Here is an 11552-nt window from a genome sequence, read left to right as displayed (position 1 = left end):
GTGATCGACAATCGTTCGGACTTGGTAAAGGTTATCACCCCTGGTATTATTGAATATAAATTTGTACACGAGCCTATGCAAACATGGTTAAAAGCGGTAGATAGCATGGTTCCTATAGGTCTTGGTCAACGAGAACTTATAATTGGGGACCAACATTAGGTAATAGGTAAGAGGAGTTATTATGACAGTAACTGAAATTTGAAAGAAGAATTAACCCAACTAGCCGCCCATTCAACCACTTAAATCGCACATAGCCAACTTGTGTATAATATATGTATAATTTATATATATAATATGTATATAAATATATATAATTAGTGTATAATCAATGTATACTGTCTAAGAAAAGTAAAGAAAATCTTACGGGAATGTACTAAAAAAAGATACTATTTACTAACAACTAGCCATTTTAATCATGTTATTAAAAATAGCCAAAACAGATTACCAATGATATACGACATTAAAAAAATATAGACAAAAAAGATTTTTTTTAATGGGTATTATTGCGATTCGTTGAAAACACATAGATGAGGCGAATATAAAATTTGAGAAAGTTTGAAGGCGAGTTAGATTAGTTTGAAGTCAAAATTCATAACCAATATATTAATTATTAAAAATATTAGGCAATAAGTTTTTTTTTATATGAGTATGGTTGGAATTCGTTGAAAGCATGTAGATGAAGCGATATACAAAATTTGAGCAAGATTGGAGGTGATTTGGACTAGTTTGGTATTAAAATTCATAGTTAAAATCGAGTTTAAAAAATTCTTCCGCGACACATGTATCACGCATGTATCTCACAGATAAATATATATGGATATACATGTGATATATATTTGATATACATATGATACGTATGTTATACACAAATAATACACAGTGTGATACGCATATTATCTTTTTCCGTGTTCATCTTCTACTTTAAATTTTTAATTCAAACCGTTTCAAAACTCTACCAAATCATCCCAAAATTGAGATTCAAACTCCTTAAGATGTACCCAATCTATTTCTACAACACCCACTCAAAAAAAGTAAAAATGTAACTCTTTTGACTACAAATACCTATTTGGCTAATATTGGTAGCATTTGCCTAATAGTAGTAATATTTTATAAATTGGCCAATTTTTATACTAATTTACTTCTAGGCGGACATAGCTAGTATTTTCTTAAAAGTAAATAATGAATTTGGTCGGCTATTTACATAATTTGAAAAGGTCCAACCACTCCGAGTTGTCAAAGAAACAGCCATAATAGGAAAGCAACAATATCAAAATGGGCTATTAACCCAGTAAAGCCCAAATTTTGGATGAAGCAACATAATTTCTTTAACAACAACTAAATAATTCAAAAACATGAAAATTTAAATGTTAATTTTCATGTTTTTTTTCCTATGTCGTTTTTACACGAGTATTGTCATTTTCCAAGTATACTTTAAGAGTTTGTCAAAATAACACCCGTAACATGAACCTTATTGCTCAATCTGAAATAGAAATAATAACAAGTCCATCTGAGACGTCCAATACAATTTGAACATCCTAAAGAAATAGAAGAAGTAACTAAATTTTGCACCACATTAGTTTGCTGTAAAAAGACATTATTCGTCTAGCAGAATCTGTTTATTTGATTCTGGGAGCTTTTTTCCTCTATAAGTAAAATAAAACAAATCACAAAAATCAAAAAAACAAATATAACTAAATGTTGCAAGCATAAACTCTAGCTTAATGATAAACAATTGGGCCGAGTAGGTTTTAGGCCCAGTAGTGATTCGTATATCAAGCCCAAAACTTTACATACTGGGTCCAAATGAGTCAGAAACTGCAGTAACATTGAACAAAGAGATTTTTACCTAGTTATAATATATTAGAAGCGTATTTACCACTTTTTTTTAGGTTCATTAAAAATTACATCGTATATCTGTATTTACTATTTGTATACAAAATCATGATAAAAGAAGGATTTCTTAAATTTAGGGATTAAATTGTAACCCCTAGTTTCCCACATCTATTAGCTTAATTATCCCCTACAATCATTATTTTTTCCCATCAAAAAATCTTAAAACGAGTACTACTTACCAAAAGTACCGCCTATAACTTTATACCAAATAATCATAGTATCTCATAATTGCCCAACTTGTTTATCGCTTCAACTTTCTAAAAGTCCGAGTCCTCTTAGGTAATACAATTATAATACGATTATATTAGATTTTTAGTGTAGAGTTGTGATGAAACTTAAAGAAGATGAAGATCATAATTGTATCATAATTTTTCAGAAATGTATCACGATTGTATTATAATTATATATGTGATCACGCCCAACTATGCCTTATAAAAAGGACTAAGCGGTCGTTGCAAATATATTCCGGCTAATAAGTCCGGAGTCGAATCTCACAGGGAATTAACCTATCAAACACAGCTACTAGGCTCGCACGAACTCACACAATCAATCTTCAGAAATATTTAAGTAACAATTTGGATATTTACTAACTAAATATTACGTAATGAAAGTGCAACAATTAATAACTAACTACTACGGTTGTAGACAAGAATTGGAATGATCTAAGGTTGGAATTTCCCCTATTGTCGGAATCTTTTTCGCTACGTTTTCTATAAATTTGCTTAAGTCTTCTCTATCGATCATGAGCACTCTGACTGTCGTAACTCTCTCCCGAGTAATTACCATAATTTATTACATATATTCTCCCGCATTACGCTATCTGGCATTAATTACGGCACACTCAGATTGCACCAAGGTTTCGTTATCCCTAATCCCACCTTTAAACCCTTCGTATTGATCCCTCATATAAGTTAGAAGTGATGTTGTTCAACAACTACCTAAATATGCACTCTCTCCCAAGTAATACACACTAAATAGGCACAGTCGATTAAGGGCCCTTCAATCAATAACAATAATAATATAGTTGAATAAATAGAGAAAATACTACGGCAAATCTATATTAACGTAACAGGAAAATCATCCTCCAATAGGTTCCATCAACACCCTAGATTAGGGGTTTAGCTACTCATACTCATAGTCACAATATTCAAAGTATTTTGCATAATTAAATTACAAAGTAAGGATAAAGGGATGTAGAAATTGATGAGTCTAACTCCCAACGGTTGTTCCACGAGCTATCCTTGCCTCCGATTGCAAAAGTGCTCAAAAGTGACTTTTTAGGTCTATTTATATGTGTAGGAAAAGACCTAAATACATAGGCCAAGTCCTAGTCAAATCAGGAGACGAAATAAGTCTTCAAAGCTCTGAATGTGTACGCTCAGACCTGGCCTCGCGAGGCATAACGCCTGATTAGGCTCGCCCCAGGCCTGGCATCACGAGGTGTAACGCCTGCTTGAGCTCGCCTTCTGCCTCGCCTCGCCAGCTTCACAAATTGGTGGACCTCACCGCAAGCCTCGCTTCGCCAGCTCCCACGCGAGCTAAAGAGCTCGCCCAGCCTGCTCTAACGCCTGCTCTAGGCCTGGCTTCGCCAGCTTTTTATTTGTCAGCTGCTCACTTCTTTCCTTCTTCTTTTCAACTGTTGTTTTTGAGCACGCTTTAGACTTTAAGTATTCCTTTTTGTTCTACTTTCATCACCAATTCACTTACACATAAAATAGACTCCATTACGCACAAATAGAGTGTAGTGTATCATTAAAGCATATGAAATGCAGGGCAAATAATGTACGAAACTATGGAATTATAGCCACACATCAATACCCCACACGTAAACATTGCGCGTCCTCGCGCAATCAAGCTACACTTATAGACACAACCTTTTTAAGTAATTCCCTTAACTCATTACACCAAGAATGTTTAAAATAGTCTAAGCACCAAGGTGTAACATCCCCGCCTCAAGATTTGACTCACAAATACCATGACTTATGCGCAATTCACTTACTTACTATAACATGGAGGTCAACGCCATTACCTTTCCTTTACGAATCACGTGCCCTCACCCAACAAAGAGCTCAGTTCCACACATAATGAATTTTAAGAATGTAGGAACTCAAGATAGGAAAAATTCACTCGCTCTCAGAAATAACATTCATATGCTACAAGTGATGCACCATAGGCTTTCCTGTAGTGTAATACTCTACTAATCGAGCTCATTCAGTCTAAGATCAAATATGACTTTGATTGGTTTTAATGTAGGCTGCGGGTCGGGTAGGATATATTTGGATATAAGTAACTACACCTCCCTTAAGCACTTTAATACATACACTTTAACATTCAAGCCCATACTTATGTCAAACCAAAACTCCACCTTAATTTCACTTTATATTATCCCCTACTTCTTTAAGCACTAGTATATCACTAGCCACCACCATCAAGAATTATTTTTGATACAATACAACTATTTTTTTTTCTCTTAATCCAAGTGGATTTTATTGACATATTTTTTTCTCTTTCAAACGGTGCACCTTTCTCCTTATTTCAATTGTTCCACTCAAAAGCCAATCCAATACCTCACACTTTAACTTTTTCATAATTCATCACAATTTAAGTGCTCATGAGAGGTGACAAGGTTCAAATATATGGTCGATTCAAACAAAGGGATACGACTTGTAATGTGGTTACCAAAGAAACAGGATTATAGGCTCAACGGGGTTAACTACGATACATAATATTTAGGTGGGTACACTATATATATCTGGCTTAACAAAGAAATGCCTTTATCACTTCCTAGATTGAACAAGACTACTTTTTCGCTTTGCACACACACGGGGCAAGTTCTAGACATCAAATACAATGCACAGAATACATACAAAACCTCACACAGACATGGTACATAACTCACTCAGGATTGGTTTCATCGCGAAATTCCAGTCCAAGCAGTTAAGCAAAATTAAGAATCTTTGATTTAAGGTACTTATACTAGAGTCAAAAACCGAGTCTAAGCGTCACAACCATAACACTAACTATTCTCAAGGCATAACAAAGCTAAGAGATATTGCTGTAATTAAATGCATATCCCCGTGGTTCCTACTCCTAAAAATTAAAACTAACTACACCGGTTCAACTAAAAGTCCTTGGAAAAGAACCGCGGCCCAAAGAAAAACCAAGGGGGAATTGCTACACTACCTATAAGAAAATCTTTTTTTTGGTTTGTTTTTTCTTTAGACTTACTTCCCTCAAGAAAACTGTCTAGGAGATCCATTGTCGGGAAGAGTCTAATTTTTTCTATTTTTTTTAACCGATAATAAATAACTAAAAACAAATACTAAAACAATTAACTAAACAATTAACTAAACTAATAACTAAAACAACTAAGAAAAACTAATATTTATAAGTATCCACCCCACACTTAGATCATGCATTGTCCTCAGTGCATGCACAAAATGACAAAACAAAAAAAATGAGTAGGGTGTAAGGAAAAACTCCCTGGTCATGCTGCATCGTCGCCCTCATCCTCTGAGGCTTCCCATTCTTCCTCCTGTGTGTCCTCCTCCTCTTCCTCATCATCGTCCTCATCGTCTGACTAGTCCAGCTAAGCCTCGTACTGCTTAGGTGTGTTAATGTCCTCATCATCTGGAAGTCTGTATCCATCACCTCATCCAACCAGCTGCTGAGCATGAGCGTTGAGCGAGAACCGCTCATCCAATAAGGTCTTCTCCTCAGTCGTGGCCGGCCGACTCCCTATCCTCAGCTGCAAATCCATCATCCCATAGAAATGGGCCATAAAACTATCATCACGAGCATTGCGCTCGGGACCTGTCAACGATGGCATGTCAGTCTCTTCTTTCACCCGGACACTAGTGATGTCTGTCTGTCATATGGGCTGATCAATGATGTGGTCAAACTCTAGTTCCTCCTCAACCTCCTCGTGTCTTAAGAACTGAGTTAAAAAATTAGCAAATAGCATTCAATCGACCTTATTACTCGTTCTTACCGAAGACATTTGGTGGCAGATCAGATGACTCACATTCACTCTTTGACCCGTCATGAGGAAGTAGAGCGCACAAGTCCTCTGTCGGCTAATGAGCGTGTCATGATTGCACGGTAGGAGCCGTGCATTAATCAGCTTCAACCAAACTTGAGCTTCCGCCCTCATTTACTTTTTGGGGAACTTCTTGTGCTGATTTGTTTTCTTATCACGGATCCACGTTGCTGTAGAATTGACACCACATAACGTGTGTCTCATCTCTCTATATGTAGGGCGGCGAATGAAGTAGTCCAGTGGCTCCACAGGAACATCTGGGGCACCTAAAAAGTTACATATGGATGTGGCTGAAAAGTTTATCAACCGTCCACGAATTGGCACCAGCTGTTCGGTATCCTGTGGATCAAACCCTGCATAGAATTCCCGCACTAGATTGAGATTAATATCTCGTGTGTTCTTAAAGACATAGCTCAACCCCAAATCATGGATGCCCCTCCAAATAGCCTGGTACTTTGCTTGCAGTCGGCGCTCATGGATAGCGGCTTCCGGATGTACATGTTTAGGCTTACAACGCCCGTACCAATCCTTAGTATGCAGGGGTATGCTTCTGATCCCAAACTCCCGTTGTCCTTGGGGTTGTGGACGCATGGCTGCTACAGCTGCCACAACTTATGCTCCTTCACCTCGACTGGAGGTAGCTTCTCCCCCTTTTCTCTTCTTTGGGGGAGGTACGGAGGTCGCCTTTGCTTTAGCCGGAGCAGTGGATGTAGCCTTTCCTTTGCCGGTGTCTTTTCTCGGAGGCATATTCGTTCCTACACAAGTAATCATTAATCAGTTAAAACTGCATTACGATATGACACACATGATCTCCCAAATTCCCGAGGTTACTCAGACTTCACCTCGTATTTTCTTAGCACGAGAGTCAAACAACAGCCCATGGGTGCTTCCTCTGATTTCGAAGCATCGGGCTACCAGTGTGTGAGGGTGAGGAAATTTGTGCAGTGTGTGTTTGTTTATGAGCAGTGCTGGTGAGCAGTGTTGTGCATTTGGGAGATTTCCTTTGAGCTGGATGTATGTTTGGTTTAGGTTAGGTTAGGGTTTTTATTATGTTCAGTGTTTTTGGGCGTTAAAGTAAAATAAGGGAAATTTTTTTATAATAGGTCGAAGAACTTACCTGGCGACGCTTACTGAAGAATCTCGCGTAATCCCTCACCTCGCCAGCTCAAACACGAGCCTGGAGGCTTATTGCGCTAGGCCTAACGCATGAAGTACCTGGCCTCACCCCTGGCGGCGCGAGCTCCATCGCCAGCTCTACCTGGACTTACCCCTCGCGGCGCGAGCTACCTCGCCCGGTTTCCTTTATGTGACGCTTAGAGCTCTGCTCGTCTTGCCCAAAATCACCTGCAAACTTGTTAGTACCTAAAAACGAAAAAGAAAAATTCTAACTACACTCAAAATTGACTACGAATTGGGTTGCCTCCCAACGAGCGCCTTAGTTAATGTTGCGGCACGACAAATGCAACATTATAATGGGTTGCCTCCCATGTAGCGCCTGATTTAATGTAACGACACGACATAGGTAATCACACTTAAGGTTCGCTCAACCTTGTTGGCTCGAACAAATGAGTCACCGACACTACTTTTGCGTCATCCATGCCCAAATAATATTTTAATCTGTGCCCATTGATTCTAAACGTGCGAGAGTCATTTTCCGCAGCAATCTCTACAGCACCAGTGGGGTGAATCTCTACCACACGAAATGGTCCTGACCATCTTGACTTTAATTTGCCCGGAAATAATCTCAATCTTGAATTGTATAGCAGTACCCTATCTCCGGGTTTAAAACTCCGCTCAAGAATATTTTTATCATGCATCATCTTCATTCTCTCCTTGTATAGTCTTGTGCTCTCAAAAGCGTGGTAGCGAAACTCATCAAGCTCGTGCAACTCTGTGACTCTACTTGTACCCACAACTTTTATATCAAGATTCAGCTGCCTCAATGCCCATAAAGCTCTATGCTTCAACTCCACTTGTAAGTGACACGCCTTCCCAAACACTAATTTATACGGCGATATGCCAATCAGAGTTTTGAAAGCGGTACGATAGGCCCAGAGTGCATCATCTAACTTTCTCGCCCAATCCGTTCTTGTAGCATTCACAGTCTTTGTCAAAATGCTCTTTATCTCTCTGTTCGAGACTTCCACTTGCCCACTCGTTTATGGATGATATGGGGTGGCAACCTTGTGGCGTACATCATACTTTTCTAACAACTTTGCGAAGGCTCGATTACAGAAGTGAGTGCCTCCGTTACTGATTATTGCCCTTGGAGTGCCAAATCGGGTGGATATATTCTTTCTCAAAAAACCAATTACCCCCTTTGCATTATTTATAGGGAATGCTGCAGCCTCCACCCATTTTGACACATAGTCCACAACTACGAGTATGTACTTGTTACCGTATGAGCTGACGAAAGGCCCCATGAAATAGATTCTCCATACATCAAACACTTCTACCTCCTGAATTGGGTTCATAAGCATCTCATGTCGGCGGGAAATATTCCCAGTTCGTTGGCATTCATCACAACCCTTCACCCATAAGTTGCATCTTTGAACAATGCCGGCCAGTAGAAGCCCGACTCTAGCACTTTCATAGCTGTCCTTACTCCCCCAAAGTGGCCACCATATGGTAACGCGTGACAAGCCTGCAAAATAGAAGATTGGTCTATCTCTGGGATACATCTCCAGATCATGTTATCAACACAAATCCTAAACAGATAAGGCTCATCCCAATAATACATGCGACAGTCATGAAAGAACTTTTTCTTTTGAACAGAGGAAAGGTCATAGGAAACAATACCGCTTGCCAAGTAGTTTGCAATGTCTACATACCATGGCGCTACCTCAAGGCTCGTGGCTAGTAGTTGTTCATCCGAGAAAGTCTCCAATAATCTCTTCCCCCTCAACCTTCTTTTTGGATCCTTCTAGCCTAGACAAGTGATCAGCCACTTGGTTTTCCGTTCCCTTTCGGTCACGGATTTCCAAGTCAAATTCTTGCAACAGTAGCACCCATCAAATCATGCGCGACTTTGAATCCTTATTATCAATTAGGTACGCAGCATGGTCAGTATAAACAATTACCTTCGGGCCTATCAGGTATGACCTGAATTTGTCAAATGCAAACACCACTACAAGCATCTCCTTCTCGGTCACTGTGTAATTTAGTTGTGCACTACTCAAAGTTCTACTTACGTAATATATTGGATGTATGACTATGTCTTTGTGCTGCCCAAGCACTGCTCCCACAGCATAATCGCTTGCGTCACACATCAGCTCAAGTGGTTGCTCCCAGTAAGGTGCCACTATGATATGTGCTGTCACTAACCACTTCTTCAATTCCTCAAAAGCTACCCTGTAGTCATCACAAAACACAAAAGGGTGATCTTTTTCAAGCAATTTACACAAGGGATTAGCAATTTTGGATTTTTTTATAAACCGTCTATAGAACCCAGCGTAGCAAAGGAAACTTCTTATTGCTTTGACGGAAGTGGGTGGTGGAAGCTTTTTGATCACATCAACCTTTACACGATCTACCTCAATGCCCTTACTTGACACTAGGTGCCCCAAGACTATACCTTCCTGTACCATGAAATGGTACTTTTCCCAATTGAGTACCAGATTAGTTTCGACACATCTTTTCAGCACTCTTTTCAAATTCCTTAGGCAATCATCGAATGAGTCTCCCACCATCGAGAAATCATCCATAAAGACCTCTATGATGTCCTCTACCATATCAGTAAAGATGGCCTTCATGCACCTTTGAAATGTGGCAGGTGCATTGCATAGGCCGAACGGCATCCTCCGAAAGGCGTAGACGCCATATGGACAGGTGAATGATGTTTTCTCTCTATCTTTCGGGGCAATGGAGATTTGATTATACCCCGAGTATCCATCCAGAAAGCAAAAGTGGGACTTCCCAGCCAATCTATCTAGCATTTGATCAATGAACGACAATGGAAAGTGGTCTTTTCGGGTGACCTTGTTCAATCTTCTATAGTCCATACAAATTCGTCATCCCGTGAGTGTTCTTGTTGATATCAACTCATTGTTCTCGTTTTGCACTACAGTCATCCTACCTTTCTTAGGCACACATTGGACTGGGTTGATCCGGTTGCTGTCAAAGATGGGGAAAATGATCCCCGCATCTAACCACTTTATCACCTCCTTTTTTCATAACTTCCTTCATGTTGGGGTTCAACATTCTTTGATGTTCTCTGGAAGGTTTGTAGCCATCTTCCAGTAGAATCTTATACATACAGAAGGCCGGGCTGATCTCCTTAATGTCTGCAATGGTCCAACCAATTGCAGTTTTGCACTCACTCAATACTTGCAAAAGCTATTCTTGCTGCACATCTAACAAACCAGATGAGATAATAATAGGTAAAGTTGAGTTAGGTCCCAAGAAAGCATACCCGAGGTGAGGTGGTAGAGGTTTCAGTTCTAACTTTGGTGGCTCTTCTATCGATAGCTTAGCTGGAGGAATTTTTCTTTCTTCTAAGTGCAAAGGCTCAAATTCGAACTCTCTTTTCCAAAACCCTTGGCCTTCAAGGGCCAACACCCACTCCGCCAAATCCTCTCCATTTACTTCATCTAAGTTCAAGAGACAGGCTGTTAGAGGGTCTTTAGCGTTCAAGGTCTCATCTTCCTCCTCCAAAATTACATCCATGGCTTCTATTAGAGAGCGGTTAGCAAATTCACTTGGTCGCCGCATAGATTTCTGCACGTTGAATGTTATCTCTTTATCATTTAGTCTTATTTTGAGCTCTCCAGTTTCACAGTCAATTAGAGCTCCCAGTGGCCAAGAATGGTCTTCCCAAAATTATGGGAATCTCCTCGTCAACCCGGCAGTCTAGAATGACAAAATCTGCCGGGAACACAAACTTCCCAATCTATACTAATACATCATCAAGGATACCATATGGCCTCTTCACTGTCCTGTCGGCTAGTTGTAGTAACATGGACGTGGGTCTAGCTCTTCCAATGCCTAACCTTTTGTAGATAGCCAAGGGCATCAAGTTTATGCTTGCCCCTAAATCACACAATGCTTTAGCAAAATCATAGCTGCCTATCGTGCATGGGATTGTGAAACTCCCCGGGTCTGATAACTTCTCAGTTATGGGTCTCGTCATGACTGCACTACAGGTTTGTGTCAATGTAACAATAGACAGGTCTTAGAAGTCGAATTTCCGAGACATTAAATCTTTCATCATTTTGGCATACCAGGCATCTCTCGCAACACATTAATCAGTGGAATGTTCACCTGTATTTGTTTCAACATCTCCATGAATTTCTTATATTGCTCGTCCTTCTTATATTTTGCTAATCTTTGCAGGAATGGTGCTGGAGGTTGCTTCTTTCCTGTGATTTGAGTTTTATCTTGCTCAGGCACTGCTTCTACTGTCGTTTCTTGTGCTACCTCAGTCTCCTTTGCAACCTCTTTTTCTTTTCTTGTGCTCTCTTGTGAATGTTGTACCATCACCTCAGTTAACCCTGTTGAATCATCTATCTCAATGGGTACTGGCACAAGTGTTTCTGTAGGTCGGCTTTCGTGAGCAATCTCTTGCTCCAGATCTAGGTCTCTACCATTTCGTAGACTCACTGCCATAAGCTATTTCGGGCCC

This window comes from Nicotiana tomentosiformis, chromosome 4, assembly GCF_000390325.3.
Source record: "Nicotiana tomentosiformis chromosome 4, ASM39032v3, whole genome shotgun sequence".
Taxonomy (NCBI): domain Eukaryota; kingdom Viridiplantae; phylum Streptophyta; class Magnoliopsida; order Solanales; family Solanaceae; genus Nicotiana; species Nicotiana tomentosiformis.
This window is presented reverse-complemented; position numbering follows the sequence as displayed.